Source organism: Dermochelys coriacea, chromosome 3 (genome assembly GCF_009764565.3).
Source record: "Dermochelys coriacea isolate rDerCor1 chromosome 3, rDerCor1.pri.v4, whole genome shotgun sequence".
In the NCBI taxonomy this organism is placed as follows: Eukaryota; Metazoa; Chordata; order Testudines; family Dermochelyidae; genus Dermochelys; species Dermochelys coriacea.
The window spans coordinates 60,251,035-60,266,865 of record NC_050070.1 but is presented as its reverse complement, the minus strand read 5'-3'; the positions used below and the strand labels follow the sequence as shown (position 1 = coordinate 60,266,865).

At 38.9% G+C, this 15,831-nt stretch overlaps 1 protein-coding gene across 8 annotated transcripts in view; it reads right to left on the bottom strand.

Annotated features, from left to right (window-relative positions):
* MYO6 (myosin VI) overlaps nt 1–15,577 on the bottom strand; it is a 145,696-nt gene extending 130,119 nt beyond the window's left edge. For 4 of the 8 annotated variants that reach the window (XM_043510540.1, XM_043510542.1, XM_043510543.1 and 1 more), the window contains exon 1: nt 15,556–15,577. The gene's annotated coding sequence lies outside the window, so the exon portion shown is untranslated. The remainder of the gene's footprint in view (nt 1–15,555) is intronic. The other 4 variants (XM_043510541.1, XM_043510544.1, XM_038393834.2 and 1 more) reach the window with 1 other exon arrangement.
* Between the last annotated feature and the right edge of the window lie 254 nt (nt 15,578–15,831).

Below are 15,831 nucleotides of genomic sequence, written 5' to 3'. Positions count from 1 at the left end.
CATCTTCCCCTCTCCCGACCATTGTTAATGTTTCTCATTTATTCCACATCTATTTTGCTCAGTTAACATGTTAAAAAATAAATGATTTCCCCCTAAATATGTGATACTTCTAATGGCAAGACCTGCAAACTCAACCCAGGATCTAGAAGTCAGGCTATATCCTTTCTGGATTCTAATAAAGAGACTCTGCAAGACACAATTTTTCTTTCAGGTGTATCTGGTGCAACCCATCTTCACTGTGGTTGCAGAGGAATAATCAAGCATAATTTGAAGACAACATCATTGCACAGTCAACTGTTACTTACTTAGCCATTCTATATTGACATTAAAGCCAGAAAAAACAATGACAATTCATTTTTCCAGTACTGTGCTGATTCTGCATGGCAGGCAGTAGTGAAAGTAGTGGCTTTAAAAAAAACACACACTAATGCAAGCAGATATGACTGAATAAAACACAGGAAACAGATTTGTGGAGAAAGTGATGCTGTTTATACATAGCCTTTTCCTCAAAGTAGAATTCACTTTAAAATATGCATTGTTTTTCAAGGGGAAAATTATTAAATATTAAGACAGTTTCTATAAAAAAAGACTGAACTCTGAGGAGTCTTATCAAGATTAGATGATATCTAAATCTATATCTTAGAATGTGTGTGTGACAGATATTGCAACCCCATGCAATATTTTTGGTGGCCCGTTGTATTAAATCTACAAATAGTCTACGCATGATTGTTCATGTGTGGGGGAGAGTTACCACAACTCCTCCAGGAACTAAAAACAGTAGGGATAATTAAGATGAGTCACTGAGACTAAACAATTCCACTGAATTTAGCTGTATGGAGTGGAATTCCAGAGAGGCTCCCTTCAGAGGCGTATATATACACACTGATCCAACTTGGATTTTCCAGAAGAGACGACAAAGCAAGTGTTTTTGGCATAATAGGATGAGCTTGAACTGACTCAAGGCCTTCTTTGTGGTCCAGCAAACCGTCAGGACACTGGCAGAAGGACTGGAAGACTTTGGCCTACTAGCACCCCATAAGACTGAGGATTGACTCCCGATACGTTTAGTGTGTATTTGAATCTGTTTATTAGGATTTTTTGTGTTGTCGTCTCTGTAATGCTTTGACCTTAGGAAGAAGTGTGCTTGCTTAGAAAGAGCTGTGTGGTAACTTGTAACTGCTGGCGATACACTGTTCATAGCCCTCGGCGAGAGAAAGCAATGCACAGGGGCTGACCTTTACAGACTGGCTTCCTGGGGATATCAGTGTCAGGCAAGCTGTGCAGCCTTACCACTTCCTGTGTGAAAGGAGTGGGACAAGAGTCACACAGGTGACAGCTGGAGACCTCAGACCTGACTGGGAACTCCTGGAGTGGACCCTGGGGGTGGAAATACACATGCAGTTACCTTGAAACTATGACAGTGTGCATGTGGGCTTAGGGTGTATGAATCTAGAATTAAGATAAAAAAATTAAGTTACTGGGATATATATTATTGTAAAAATTATCAAACTTTTGTAATTAATTATAACAGAAGCCTCCAATTCTATATTCTCTCATGTTCAGAGAATAAATCTTCAACATCTATCCAGCTACAGAAAAGTTTATGTTCTACAGTCAAGTTTGGTTTATGTTTACTTGAAACCTTCAGCCACATTCCATAAAGTCCACAACACCCGATTATCCCGGTCATGTGTTGTGAGCAACATACAGTAAATCCCTTAGAACAACATCTGTATTCACGCAGACTTGGCTCCTGGCCACCTTTTTTTTTTTTTTTTTTAACTTCTGTAAATTTGATCAAATACATACCACAGTTCTATAGGTCTTTAGATACCGTGAGCCAGTCTTGAGTCAATTGTTATGACTCAAGTCCAATTGTTATGGGTGTAGCTGTTAAACATTTAAGTTTATTTATAGGCATAAGCAGACATTCATTTTCATAAGCCTATCATTTTCCTTTAAAATGCTTGCTCAGGTTGGTACTTAGTGATATGTCACACAACCATTAAAACCAGGGGAAAGCCTTGTTTTATGAGGAACATTGCCAATACTCCAGATGTAACCACGTTGCACAACAAAATACAGCTTGAAATTAACATGCATTATCTCTTAGCGCTACAGTTTCTGTACGATACAGTCAGGCTTCTTATGAATTGTCTCTACTTAAATTTGAAACCCAATCCCCCAAATTAGCATCTTCAGGCTTTGACTGTGTTTGTTTATTCAGGCTTTTGCCTTTTCATACACTGCAGTCTGTTTCATGTCTTACTGGTAAATTACTGTTCAAATGTTTTGTGAACTTACAAATCTACTTCATTAACATAGTTACACCAATCATGACTAAAAACATAGTGGACAAATATTTGAAACCTGTTATCTGACCACTCAGATTATGAACATTTTTAATAACCACACTCACAACTATCTAAAAAGAAAAGGAGTACTTGTGGCACCTTAGAGACTAACAAATGGTGCCACAAGTACTCCTTTTCTTTTTGTGAATACAGACTAACACAGCTGCTACTCTGAAAACCATCTAAAAGTCTGTGCTATCTGTCCATCTTGGGCACCAGTAATACACCCATCTCTATTAGTATCTCAACTCTGAATTTGTACTTCTCCATCACTTGGCACATGTCATTGAAAAAAGCAAGTTGAGCAAAAAAATTTAAACTATACTTTTGTGGTTTTAAAATAGAAAACTTTGAAATACAATCTGTATTCAATATATACAAAAACTGAGAAAAGTTACATCTAAAAAGGGACACTGTCAAAATCATATATTTCATTGTAAAACTTTACCTGTTGTTGTTACAAGTCACCCATAACATTACTACAACAAATGTTAAACACATCCCTCCCCTTCCCCCCCCCCATTTTTCAATTTATTTTGTGTAGGGATACTAATCAGTTTCACTATTTTGCATACCCTTCCCAAGAACTGCAAGCACATTGCAACAGCAGCAGCAGAACTGAAACTGAGGCCTTGTCTACACTAAGTAAGTCGACCTAAGTTACGCTACTCCAGCTACGTGAATTATGTAGCTGGAATCAACGCAGCTTAGGTCAACTTACTGCAGTGTCTACTCCACGCTGCGTCAACGGGAGATGCTCTCCCATTGACTTACCTTACTCTTCTCATTACGGTGGAGTACCGGAGTCGACTGGAGAGCGCTCTGCAGTTGATTTAGCAGATCTTCACTAGACCCGCTAAATCGAAACAGATATCAAAGCAGATGTGTGCACAAAGGAAAGGGGAGATGAAGGATAGGCCCTAACTTTGGTGGCACTGCTGTCAAGCTCATCCTAAAGATATTTTTAAACAAACAAATGAGAAAAAAATGTAACCATCTTTTCAATTTTTACATTTTTTAAAATTTCGGGACATACCATTTCAAAAATCATACTATTTGATAAAGATTTTTATGTAAGTTTCAAAAAACAATGCAAGTTGATTGTCCCTTTAAGGGTGTGTTTTCACAATTAAAAGGCACTACAGAACTAAGCACTAACACACCTTTTCATTAACTGCCAAATTCTGTTTCTAAGATTTATATTAAAACTTGATTATACACACATTCAGCAGCAATTCAGACAATTCCCCCCACCCCCAAAGCGAAAGTTAACTTTTTAGCAATACTGACTCCTTTACTAACATTCATTCTACACTTCAATTGGAATCCAACTCCAAATCTAATGGTTACTCTAATTAATTTAAGTAATATTTTTAAAATTGCCCCCTCATTTTTCCATTACATTGACCACTGCTGGTAGTTCTACTGGGAACCGGATTCTTCACTTCCTGTCCTGAATTGCTCACACAGGTGTTAAACAGAAGTAGCTATATTTCAGCAATAGGCAAGGATTTTTATACATACTTTTATATAGGATAACCTCAATTTTTTCTTTCTGTGATTGAAAACCAATTGCATGACAAAACAACAAGCGCTGTTTGCTTAAAACGAATACCCAGAAGGTACCAGAGTAAGCACACAAGAAAGTAGTTGACCTTACACACCAGTGATGACATCCAAAACCGATTCCTGCTAAATGTGGACAATCAGCAGTAAGAAGCTTATAAGGCAAAAAATTCAACATTCTGGGGTCCCAGCCTATGATGGCAAAAATGCAAACATTCCCCTCAGGTAAAAATAGACTGTGAAAAAGCAACAGTATTAGCAGCTCTATTTCTTCTTCTCACAGACACTGTTTCAAAGATTTTGATCTTTTAAAAAAATCAAGTTGTAATATGTTGAATTTGTAAAGTGCTAAGGAATCCCTTAGGTGAAAAGCTCCCCATCTGTGTAAGTTACTACTAGAACCCTGCATAGATACTAAACCTGTATCCACATCCAATCCGCGATCCACAAACATGATCTGTGGATATAAAGCAGATATCTGCAGATTTATGGGGCTCTAGATATAAAATTTGGATCCGCATCAGTCTGTAATCCTCAAACACGTCCTGTGGATATCCGCAGATTTCCACGGCTCTAGTTATTACATCGTCCTACCACTTATCCATACTGAATTAAAACGTAACCACTTTTAAACTCGCTTCTGATTTCCTTCATTCTCCCACCAAGTAATCTGTCCAACTTAACCCTAGCACATGGTGAAAGTTCTAAACACTGGAACATATAGTGTTGCAGTTTCTAACATTGTTATCAGAGGTCTGAGGTAAACACTCATGTGTGAAGTGATCTGTGAACTATCAGCTTACTACATCAAGGCACTGTACTGAATTAACTAATAAATTAACTAATTAAACCAACTGAAAAATAAAACTGGTCTGGTTGCACTGAAGAACAGATGGTATCCCATCACAACGATTGCATCCAGATACACAAACAAGCAGGTATATATAACACATAGCAAAAAAAATGTGCATGGTTATGTTTTGTTAAAGAACCTACTTTACACACATTTTATAAAACTGTACAAAAGTCTGATCTGCAATTTTCACCTGGATTAGCATGCTACAGTTCTTCCAGGAAAATACTGCCAATCTCTACAACAGCAGTTCCAGCCAATGGGAGCTGCGGAGACAGCACTCAGGGCAAGGGCAGTGCGCAGAGACCCCCGGCTGCCCCTACACCTAGGAGCCAAATACTTCAGTCACTTCTGGGAGCTGCGCAGAGTCAGGGCAAGTAGGGAGCCTGTCTTAGCCCTGCTGCACCGCTGACTGGACTTTTAGCTGCCTATTAAAATCTCCTGGATTGGTTTCAGTAGCCACCAGAAGATCGATTCCGATTCCAGGAGACTCCCGGCCAATCCAGAAGGGTTGGCAACCCTACCAAAAGGCAATAATTCACCTTTGCTAAATTGATCCGATTTTGTTAGTCATGAAAAACAGAGCAAAAGATTTTCCATTCCATTGAAATCTACTTAAGTACACTGCACATCTGAACTGCTTTGTGAAAGAAGCTGTAGTACAGCCTCCTTTATACCAAGCCTCTTTCCACTTTATAACCACACACACCACCACATTACATGAGTGCCTACCAAGAGCTTTCTGGTGACTTATACAAAAGGTCTAACGACAATATATTAAGACATGACAAATCCAGTCACTAGTAACTAGAAGAATACTTTCCCTGCCTAGCTGCATGTATGTGTTACCTTGTTGTAGGAAGGGGGTAAATCCTCTGTGGATAGGGAAGAAACCTACCCCTTCACCATAAGTTACTCAGGGCATGTCTACACTGAAATCAGATGTGTGCCTGTAGCCTTTGTAGACATACCTGATCTAGCTTTAATCTAGTTTGCTCCAGCACCGTAATGGAGAGTGAAGCCTGGGCTGTAGTATGTAATAGTACAGCATGCACTCCAGCAAGTCATCTGAGTACAACACAGGAGACTGGGTACATACTTGGAGGTGACTAGCCCATAAAGTTAGAGAGTTTAAGGCCAGAAGGGACAACTTGTTTATCCAGTCTGACCTTCTACATACCACAGACTACCAACACCACCCAGTGCACATTAAACCAACAACTGAAACGAGACCGAAGTATTAGAACCTGCAGGAGACTAGACTATTATGTGTTACAGGCAGAGAATGGGAGAGACCAAAGTTCACCAGCTGCAGAGGCCCCTGCAATGGCAAGGAAATGATTAAGTGAGAGATAGCCAGACAATCCTGGCAAGTAATCTGCATCCACACATTAGAGAGAAAGATGGAGAAAAAAAACCCCTGTCTTACCAATCTGACCTTGGGGAAAATTTCTTCTGATCCCTCAATTAGACTCTGAGCATGTGAGCAAGAATCAGCCAGCCAACCACCTTAGAAAGAGAATGCTTGGTGCCATTTCAGAGCCCTGGCCCACTGCATCCAAAGTTCTATCTCCTACGAGGGCCATCCCTGATGCTCCAGAGAAAGGAAATATTTTAAAAACCCAGAATACATGGGGAAAAATACATTCCTGACTGCAGCAGGTGGCCAGCTGAAGCCCTGAAGCATGAGTTTTTACGAGCATAAATGGGAAGTGAGCTCTAGGGTTGTTGGGCCCTGCTCCCTACCATCACAAGCTACCCCATCTTACAATCTCACTCAGATGTTTGTCCAGTTCTTGCTCAAAAATAATTAAGTTGTTTGCCCCCTGCAACTCCTATTGGAAGGCTGTTCCAGACCCTCACCTCTCTGATGGTTAGAAACCTTCTACATTCCAGCCAGAATTTATTCATGGCCAGTTTATATCCATAGTTCTTATGCCAACGTTGTCCTTTAGCTTACATAGCCCTTCACCCTCCCTGGTATATACCCCCTTCTTGTATTTCTAAAGAGCAATCATAGCCCCTCTCTGCCTTTTTTTTGCTAGACTAAACAAGTCAAGCTCTTCCAGTCTCCTTTCATAGATTCATAGATACTAAGGTCAAGACAGGCCCTCCATTTCCTTGATCATCCTAGTATCTCTTCTCTGCACCTGTACCAGTCTGAATTCATCTTTCCTCAACATGCATGACCAGACCTGTACACGCTATTCCAAATGAGGTCTTACCATGCCTTTTATAAGGACATTAATACCTCTCTCTCTCCTTCTCTCTCTCTTTGAAATGCCTCACCTGGGATCCCACGATCGCATTTGCCTTTTTTTTTTTTTTTTTTTATAGCCGCATCACACTGGTGGCCCATAGTCATCCTGTGACTGACCCACACACCCAGGTCTCTCTCCTCCGTCTCTTCCAGTTCATAAGTCCCCAGCTTACAGCAGAAATTATTATTATTAGATCCTAAGCGCATGACCTTGCACTTTGCAGTATTTAATTCATCCCATTTTCATCCCACTTCTGTCACCCTTCAAGGGCATCCAGATCTTCTGGTCTCAAATTCCAGTCGTTCTCTGAATGGATGATGCCTCCCAACTTGGTATCATCAAAAATAATTTCATTAAAACATTCCTACTTTTTGTATCAAGGTCTTTCACAAAAATATTGAATAAGATTGGTCCCAAGACAAATCCTTGAGGAACGCCACTAGTAACTTCCCTCAAGTCCTATAATTCACCTTTCAACAAAACCCAGAGCCTTCTGCCCTTTAGTCAGTTCCTTATCCACCTTACAGTTCTTGTATTGATCCCCATCTTTCTAATGTAAGTAATAATTTCCCATGTGGTACCATGTCAAATACTTGATTGAAGTTCAAGTGTATTAAATCTACTGCACTTCCCTTATCTAAAAAAATCAGAGGAGGACATCAGGTTAGTCCGGCATGATCTGCCTTTGCTAAACCCATGTTGCATCATCATTCACCTCCATGGATTTAATTATTCCTTCCTTCACAATTTGTTCTAAAGCTTTGCATACTACTGAGGTCAGACTAGCAGGTCTGTAATTGCCCGCATGACTTTTTTGCCCTCTCAAATATAGGTATGATGTAAGCTATTCGTCAGTCATGTGGTACTACCACAAACAGACAGAGTTATTAAAAATCCTTGCTGCTGGACTAGCAGTTTCATGTGCCAGTTCTTTCAGTATTCTGGATAGTAATTATTCCCTCTCCTCTCCTCCCCCCCCCCGCCAATTTGACCATATCAAGCTCTTTAATTTTTTTTTTCCCACCACAGATGGACCGATTTCCATTTCTAGACACTCATTTCCATCAGCGGTATTGCCCTCATCCATATCATCATCCTTAATGAAAACTGAGACAAAGTACTCATTTAGGTTTTAAGCCACACCTAGATTATCTTTAATCTCCTTCCCATCCACTTTGATAATGGCCCAACCTCATCCTTCCTTATTCTCTTTTTATTTATATAACTGAAAAACACTTGTTCTTTATTTTAATTTCCTGTTAAGAGCTAATTCAGCTTGACTTCTAGCATATCCCACTTTATTCTTACATTTTTTCATTAAGAATGTAACTTTCTTGCTGATTGAGTCTTTTTCCATTTCCTACTGACTCTTTGCTTACTCCTTACAATAACCTTGTTGAGGTGGTTATTCATCTGGCTGTGGTTGGAGCCTTTCCTTACAAGTTTTTTTCTCCTTGCTTAGAATGCAAATTTCAGGTGGTTTTTGTAGAGTTATATGAAGAAATTCCAAGCCCCCTCCACATTTAAGTCCTTGAGTTCTTTAGGTTAGTTGACTTCTTTGCAAAAATTAAGAGATTTAGTTAAAGTCTGCACTTTTGAAATAAAAAACAACAGCCCTTGTTTTAATTATACTTCCATTTAATTTAAACCTAATTGACTCATGATCACTTGATCCAAGGTTATCTCCTATAACCAGCTCTTCTCTGATGTTCAGTGCTTACCAAAACTGAGTCTAAAATTCCATCACCTCTTATTGTGACAATTCTGTTGCCGCAGCTTAATTATTATTGGTATCCAATTTAGCTAGATTAAAGCTAGCCTGGATACGTCTCCGCTTGCTACAAGGACACCTCTGATTGCAATGGAGACATACTCAGGAGCAGAGTCACTCTGTGACTGATAGTCCAGCCTCAAGAAGGGAGAATACACCACACAGCTCACTTCTCCCTATATGGGTGGCAATGGCAGATGGACCCATGCAGGGACACAGACCTAGGACCTGCAGGAGTTGGTCAAGAAATAACAATAGCTGAGCAGCTAATAATGATAACAATAAAATTAAGTTCAGCATCCTCAAGGAAGGAAAGGTTCCAAAAACTAGTACAGGAACACTAAATTTTAGGAAGATTTCAGTAAAGTAAACTTACTCAAAAGGGCCTAAAATCAAAATTAAAAGGAAATAAAATCCTTATGTATGGAAGCTATGTAGGAAATAGTAGAAGATTATCAGAAGACATACATGCCTCTGAACATAAAGAAAAGCAGAATGACAAAATCAATATAGCCCATATTGCCAATACAGCTAACTTGAACAACCTCTCAAGCTTTGCCAATCAGATTCAAATTCTCAAGGATTTCTAAATCTAATCCTGATGAAGCCAATACAAGGAACATAAATTACCACAACATTAAGAAGGAAATTTGGGGAAAGGGGTGCTAAAATTTTAATATAGATAACAAAAAGCAACTATAGCAGAAGAAAAAAGCCTGTGAATTGGTTGCTGGATCTGCTGGATCACCATATCTTTTAAAAAAGTAGCAGTTAAGGAAAATGAGGATATTTGTTTTGTCAGCGATGATTTAGTTTCATCTGTCTTCCCCATGGAGAATGCTGATGACACAACACCAGAATCAGCACACACATAAGCTTGACTGGTCTTGTCCATATTGAAGACAAAATTGTGTTTAACTTCATGTTAAGTGGTGTTGGTCAATACATGTTTCCGGGGGCATGGATCAGAATTCACATCGCACGCCCCCTCAGTACCCGGCCTGAGCCGGGGAAGCTAATGATCCAATCAGCAGACTAAATTCAGTGATGAATCCTGGTCACGTGCCACTTATGCTAAGAACACCCCATTTTTCTAACATGACATATTTGCCCAATATAGACATAGGCCAGGAGTGGACAAATGTTTCTCAAAGAATTAGAATCTCTCTCCCTGATTTCTTCAAGTCTTTTTCAGAAGTGCCCCTTAACTGTTCACATATATTTGTATTCTAAATGTAATACTCTTCTATTGTAAAGAAAGAGTACGTAATTTCCCCATCCAACACATCCGATTGCCCAGCCATTGCTTATCTTCAGATAACTTAATGGAGGAACTAATTTGTTTATTTTTTTTTAAAGAAATGCCCATCAATTTCTGTGGGCACTGGACAAAATATATAAACAACTGAAACAATTCAACACCTAAGTCTCCCCAAATCCACACACACCAGCTCTGACACACTAAGTGCAGAAGCAGATTCCATTGCCAAGATTTCCCAAGTGAGGAAATCCTGCCTGCAGTCCCCAGCCATTCAAACAAGGGGACTACAGTATAACCATATCTATGTATAGTGACAGGTTTCAGAGTAGCAGCCATGTTAGTCTGTATCCCCAAAAAGAACAGGAGTACTTGTGGCACCTTAGAGACTAACAAATTTATTTGAGCATAAGCTTTTATGGGCTACAGCCCACTTCATCAGATGCATAGAATGGAACATATAGTAAGAAGATAGATAGATATACACATACAGAGAACATGAAAAGGTGGAAGTTGCCATACCAACTCTAAGAGGCTAATTAATTAAGATGAGCTATTATCAGAGGGGGCGAGTGGACGGGACTTTTGTAGTGACAATCAGGATGGCCTATTTCAGACAGTTGGCAAGATGGTGTGAGGATACTTAACATGGGGAAATAGATTCAATTTGTGTAATGACCCAGCCACTCCCAATCTCTATTCAAGCCCAAGTTAATAGTATCTAGTTTGAAAATTAATTCCATTTCAGCAGTTTCTCATTGGAGTCTGTCCCCTCTGCCATGTACATTGGCCAAACCTGACAGTCTCTATGCAAAAGAATAAATGGACACAAATCTGACACAGGAATCATAACATTCAAAAACCAGTAGGAGAACGCTTCAACCTCTCTGGTCACTCAGTAACAGACTTAAAGGTGGCAATTTTGCAACAGAAAAGCTTCAAAAACAGACTCCAATGAGAAACTGCTGAACTGGAATTAATTTGAAATCTGTCTGAAATGGGCTATCTTGATCATCACTACAAAAGTTTTTCCCCCCTCCTGCTGATAATAGCTCATCTTAATTAATTAGCCTCGTAGAGTTGGTATGGCAACATCCACCTTTTAATGTTCTCTGTATGTATATATCTCTTCTTACTATATGTTCCATTCTATGCATCTGATGAAGTGGGCTGTAGCTCACGAAAGCTTATGTTCAAATAAATTTGTTAGTCTCTAAGGTGCCACAAGAACTCCTGTTCTTTTTGCATATCTATGTAGCTATGAGAGTATCTGAATGAGAAGTAATTTTTCAAATAATCAGGAAACAAGCCCTTTAGTGCTTTACAGATCAGTGTCAACATCTTCAAGGTCTTCAGCTTGCTCAAGAGAGAGCCTCTCCAGCCCTGAGAATAGCTAAAAGAAACTGGAACAAAGGACAGTAACCATGGAGGTGTGAGTGATTGCTGGACCCAGACTAAAAGGAGGCTAGTCTGTAAAAGAGGCTTATTGGAACATCTCTGAGGTTTTGGGTTTTTTTATTTTCCTGCCTTCTCTGTCAATTACAAACGTTAAACAATCCTGTCAAAATGAGTGCCCTGCTCGGAAGATGTTGCTAATCAAGTCTGTATTTTCCACCGAATGCATCCGATGAAGCGAGCTGTAGCTCACAAAAGCTTATGCTCAAATAAATTTGTTAGTCTCTAACAAAGGTGGCACAAGTACTCTTTTTCTTTTTTGTGAATACAGACCAACACGGCTGCTACTCAAACATCTTTATTTGCACCTGAAAATAAAATAGGCATCCAATGCAGTTTTTCAAGAAACTGATGCAATACATTCTCCTGCAGGTACATGAAACCATAGAGTGGGAAGATGTTATATTATATACCAGCTTTAGGTTCTTAGGAGCCTTGAAGAGTCACCTGTAGAAAGCACCCAGTAATTTATGGGAAAGGTCACAATGATGTAGCTTAGTCCGCACACAAGGGAAAACAAAAAATCATAAGCACCTTGCCAGACTCAGATAAAAAATGGTGGTTTAAAATATCTGGAAATCAACAAGGAACAGGTGAGCCAAAAAACCTCCCAAGTTATCAGTTTCAAAAAAATTACTGAAGAGAAAAAATTTCAGTACCTGGTGCTAACACCATCCATCATATTCTCTAGGTGCTTCCCTCAACCCATTTGCATTATCCACACTGACCTTCAGTCAGCTAATTTTCATTCATGTCCCTATCTTGGTGAACCACTAAAGCAAAAAACTGCACAATCTGAGTTTGATACAAGACAGACCTACTTGTCATCTGCGTACCAAATGAATCACAGCCCAAATTGTCTCACTATCTTCCTCGGTATATATGTTGAATAGAATCAGTGACACAATAAAAATCTGTGAAACCGTACAGCATAGAACTTTTAGGGCCAACAACCCATTGCCCAACACCACGTTCTGGGATCTCTCTCAGAGAACAAATGGAACTACTGAAGGTCACTGATATTTAATTAATACTAAATAAATAAATAAATAAATATACCTTTTCAAGCAAGGGCACATGACCCCCCCATGAATACTAAGTTTCTATTTTATTTAGTTTGTAATCAAGATCCATGAGCCTTCCAATTTTTTCTTTCATAATTTTTATTTTAAATATAATAAATTAAGCTCTCTCCTCAGTCTAGATGGGGATTTTAAAATTATAGTGACTGTGGGAAAGTCAAATCAAATACATTAGTTTTGCATGTTCGGAAGGAAGTGGGATTTGTGGTCAAGGCAATGTTTTCTAGAAGCAAGTTTCATGATTGTGGGCAGCTGCTATGAAAGCTCCATCTTCTGCACTTAGGAATGTCACTCTTGAGATTGACTTCCAATTTTTCTAGTGTAACATTGCTATCACAGGCATTCATGGTTCCCTGGAATAAGTTAGCCCTGGTCTACACTAGTGGGGGAAATAGATCTAAGTTACGCAACTTCAGCTACGTGAATAACATAGCTGAAGTCGACGTACTTAGATCGACATGCTTAGATTAGTACTGAATGTGGAAGTTCACAGCATCAAATAGAGCTATTTGGGGATAGAACAAACTGTAAGAATCAAGTCTAGAGATCAAAAATGCAGATCAGGGTCCAGATCAGAGTCTGATAGAATAGTGCAGACTTCTGCAGATAGACCAAAGCATTTTTACCAACCATAGTCATTGGCATTTATAACTGTAACAAAGAGTCCAGAAAACCCCCAAGCTTGTGTACCATCTTGATGATGAGATGACAGATTTCATCAATGGACAGTATGTTATTGATAGCAAATTTCTCAAAGTCCTTTCTCTCACCGCATAGATAAGCTCAAAGTGTGTCAAGTTCAGTTCCAGCTACTATTCTTTACACAAAGGCTGATGACTCCCTGGCAGTGGAGCTGAGAAGCTCTCTCCCTCCCGATAAGAATTTGATGTTAAAGAGATACATAAACTGGGTGTTGTCCAAATTCCAAGTACCTTTTATATGAATGACACTGAAGGCATTTGACAGTCCAAGTAACTACAGTACTCCTTCATTTCCTTTATTTCCTTCCAAATTTTTTTAATATACTAGTAATGCTTACATAGGCATTTTATAATTAATATTTTCTTCAACTAATTTACTTAGTTCTCTAGCTTACAGCAATCTAATTTCCAGGACTGCACCTTTTATAAGGCTATTCACACAGTCTTCCTGAATAGTAATCTACCAACCAAATCAGCTACACATTTTCGATAGCAGAAGGGTCGCTTAATTCTTAAGCTTCGGCTTAAGCTTTACTGAGCTTAACTTTACTTTACTGAGCAATATCTATCTGAGAACTTTACTGAGCAATATCTAGCACCGGTGATTTATTTCCACTTAATTCATCAATAGGTATCCTAAATAACTTAAAATTCCATATTTTTATATGGGAACTAAACAAGAATTTCCTCTTTTCTTGTTGGCTCTGTAAAGGATTCTAGCAACGAAGACTTCCAGTTTTCATAAGCTAAGGGACTACTTGAGATGTCTACATACTTGGCCCAGCCCCCAGGGGTTATCAACTATATATTTGAAGAATGGCAAAAGAATGGATAGGAAAACAATGTGTGTCTAAAATACATACTGTACCTTACAATGGGCACAGTTCACAGGGAAAAGTTGTGGTGCTTCCAAGCACATTTGCAAACTAGGATATTTTTTTCTTCTTCTTTATTAAATTTTGTTTGCAGCTACTGTGAGATACGAATCCAGAGCGCTAGCATCCATCAGCAGGAATGCTGCTTGAGGTTAAAGGACTGCAGCTTCCCAAACCATATTTAAATAAACACAATATACCTTTAATTGTTTATTGGGTCCCTAACTAACGGCAGTCTACTCAATTGATCTCTAGGTATTTTGCCCTACACCTCCAATCACAAACTTGAGAGTTACTTGGAATGGTTACAATGAAAGTCAAGTATAGGTCTATTATGTACAGAGCAAAGCTCTGTGTAGTACTTCAGCACCAGGTTTACTTCAAAAACGTTCATTATTATAGAGCTCAAATAGTTAACAAAATATTTTTTCCTTTCAAAAGATTATATTACCAGTCATAAGCTTCTTTTAAAAAACCAGGATAATTTATAAATTATCCTCAATTCTCCCCAAATTTAACGACACAAGCCGTTAAAATTCTGCTAGGCTGTGAATAACTTCAAACTCACAACAAACATCATGATAGAACAGCAACTGTTAAAACTGATAGGAACTAACCAAGAAATATTATCTACGCACGGACAAATCAGGTCAAGTCAATAATTTACTTTTCCAAACCTAAAGGGGGTGAGGGCAAGAGGGTTTAGAAGTATAAATTGAGATCTAGATCTTTCCTGTGCCACCACTTTCATTTTTTCCTTCAACAACCCTTAAGGAGCATGGATACATTTTTTTTTTTACCAGGCTTTCACATGGCTTTGAGGTCCTATTGTTATCATAAAGCAGAATCCCACACGACTCTCTCAGGCATCAAGGTATGGTATGTTGTTTGAATTCCCTTTATGTTTTCAGGGCTTGAAAAGCTACTAAGAAATGTAATTACCCTTTGCCTGCTAGCCTGGATGAAAATATAGTACTTCCATGCCCCCACACAACATTGTGCCTATTTAAATTTACATTGCCATATATTTCCACCATCCTCCCCTGCAAATAAATCTCCATCTTGCTGTTCGTACTCCCAAAAGAAAGATGGAAAAATAAGACAGGTGTTGACAGCCTTTGCAGCTAGTGTCTGAAGTTAAACCAATCATTACAACAAGGGAGAGGAAAGATTTCAGGCTTATCCCACCCTTTAACCAAACATCCACATTATGGGAGGTCCAAATCTTCTCAATGAGGTCACTGCTATGAATTAACTGGGAATTTGTGACATCACAGCCCGGCACCAAAATGAAGGTCAATCAACCAATAATTTTAGACAAGTATAATCCATATTAAAACTGGGATTGACTAATCAAATGCAACTAACGTGAGCCCTACCTGACATGGGTTTGTCAAGCCAGATGCTTATGTAGCCGTTGCAGAAAAGAACACCCATAGTGTAGTCTGACTGCAATCCAGTGGCTACTTAGCCTAATCAGATAGAAGTGCTATCTCCCCAGAAGGTGAGAATATAAACTGGAAACCAGGAAACAGCAGCAGAAAGTCAGGAAGCTGTAAATTCTGCTTTTTCACTATGTGATAAAATGCTCTTTCCTTAAGCTTTTTGAACAGAAACGTAACCTTTGTTCAGTTTACACTATGCCTTTCATTTTT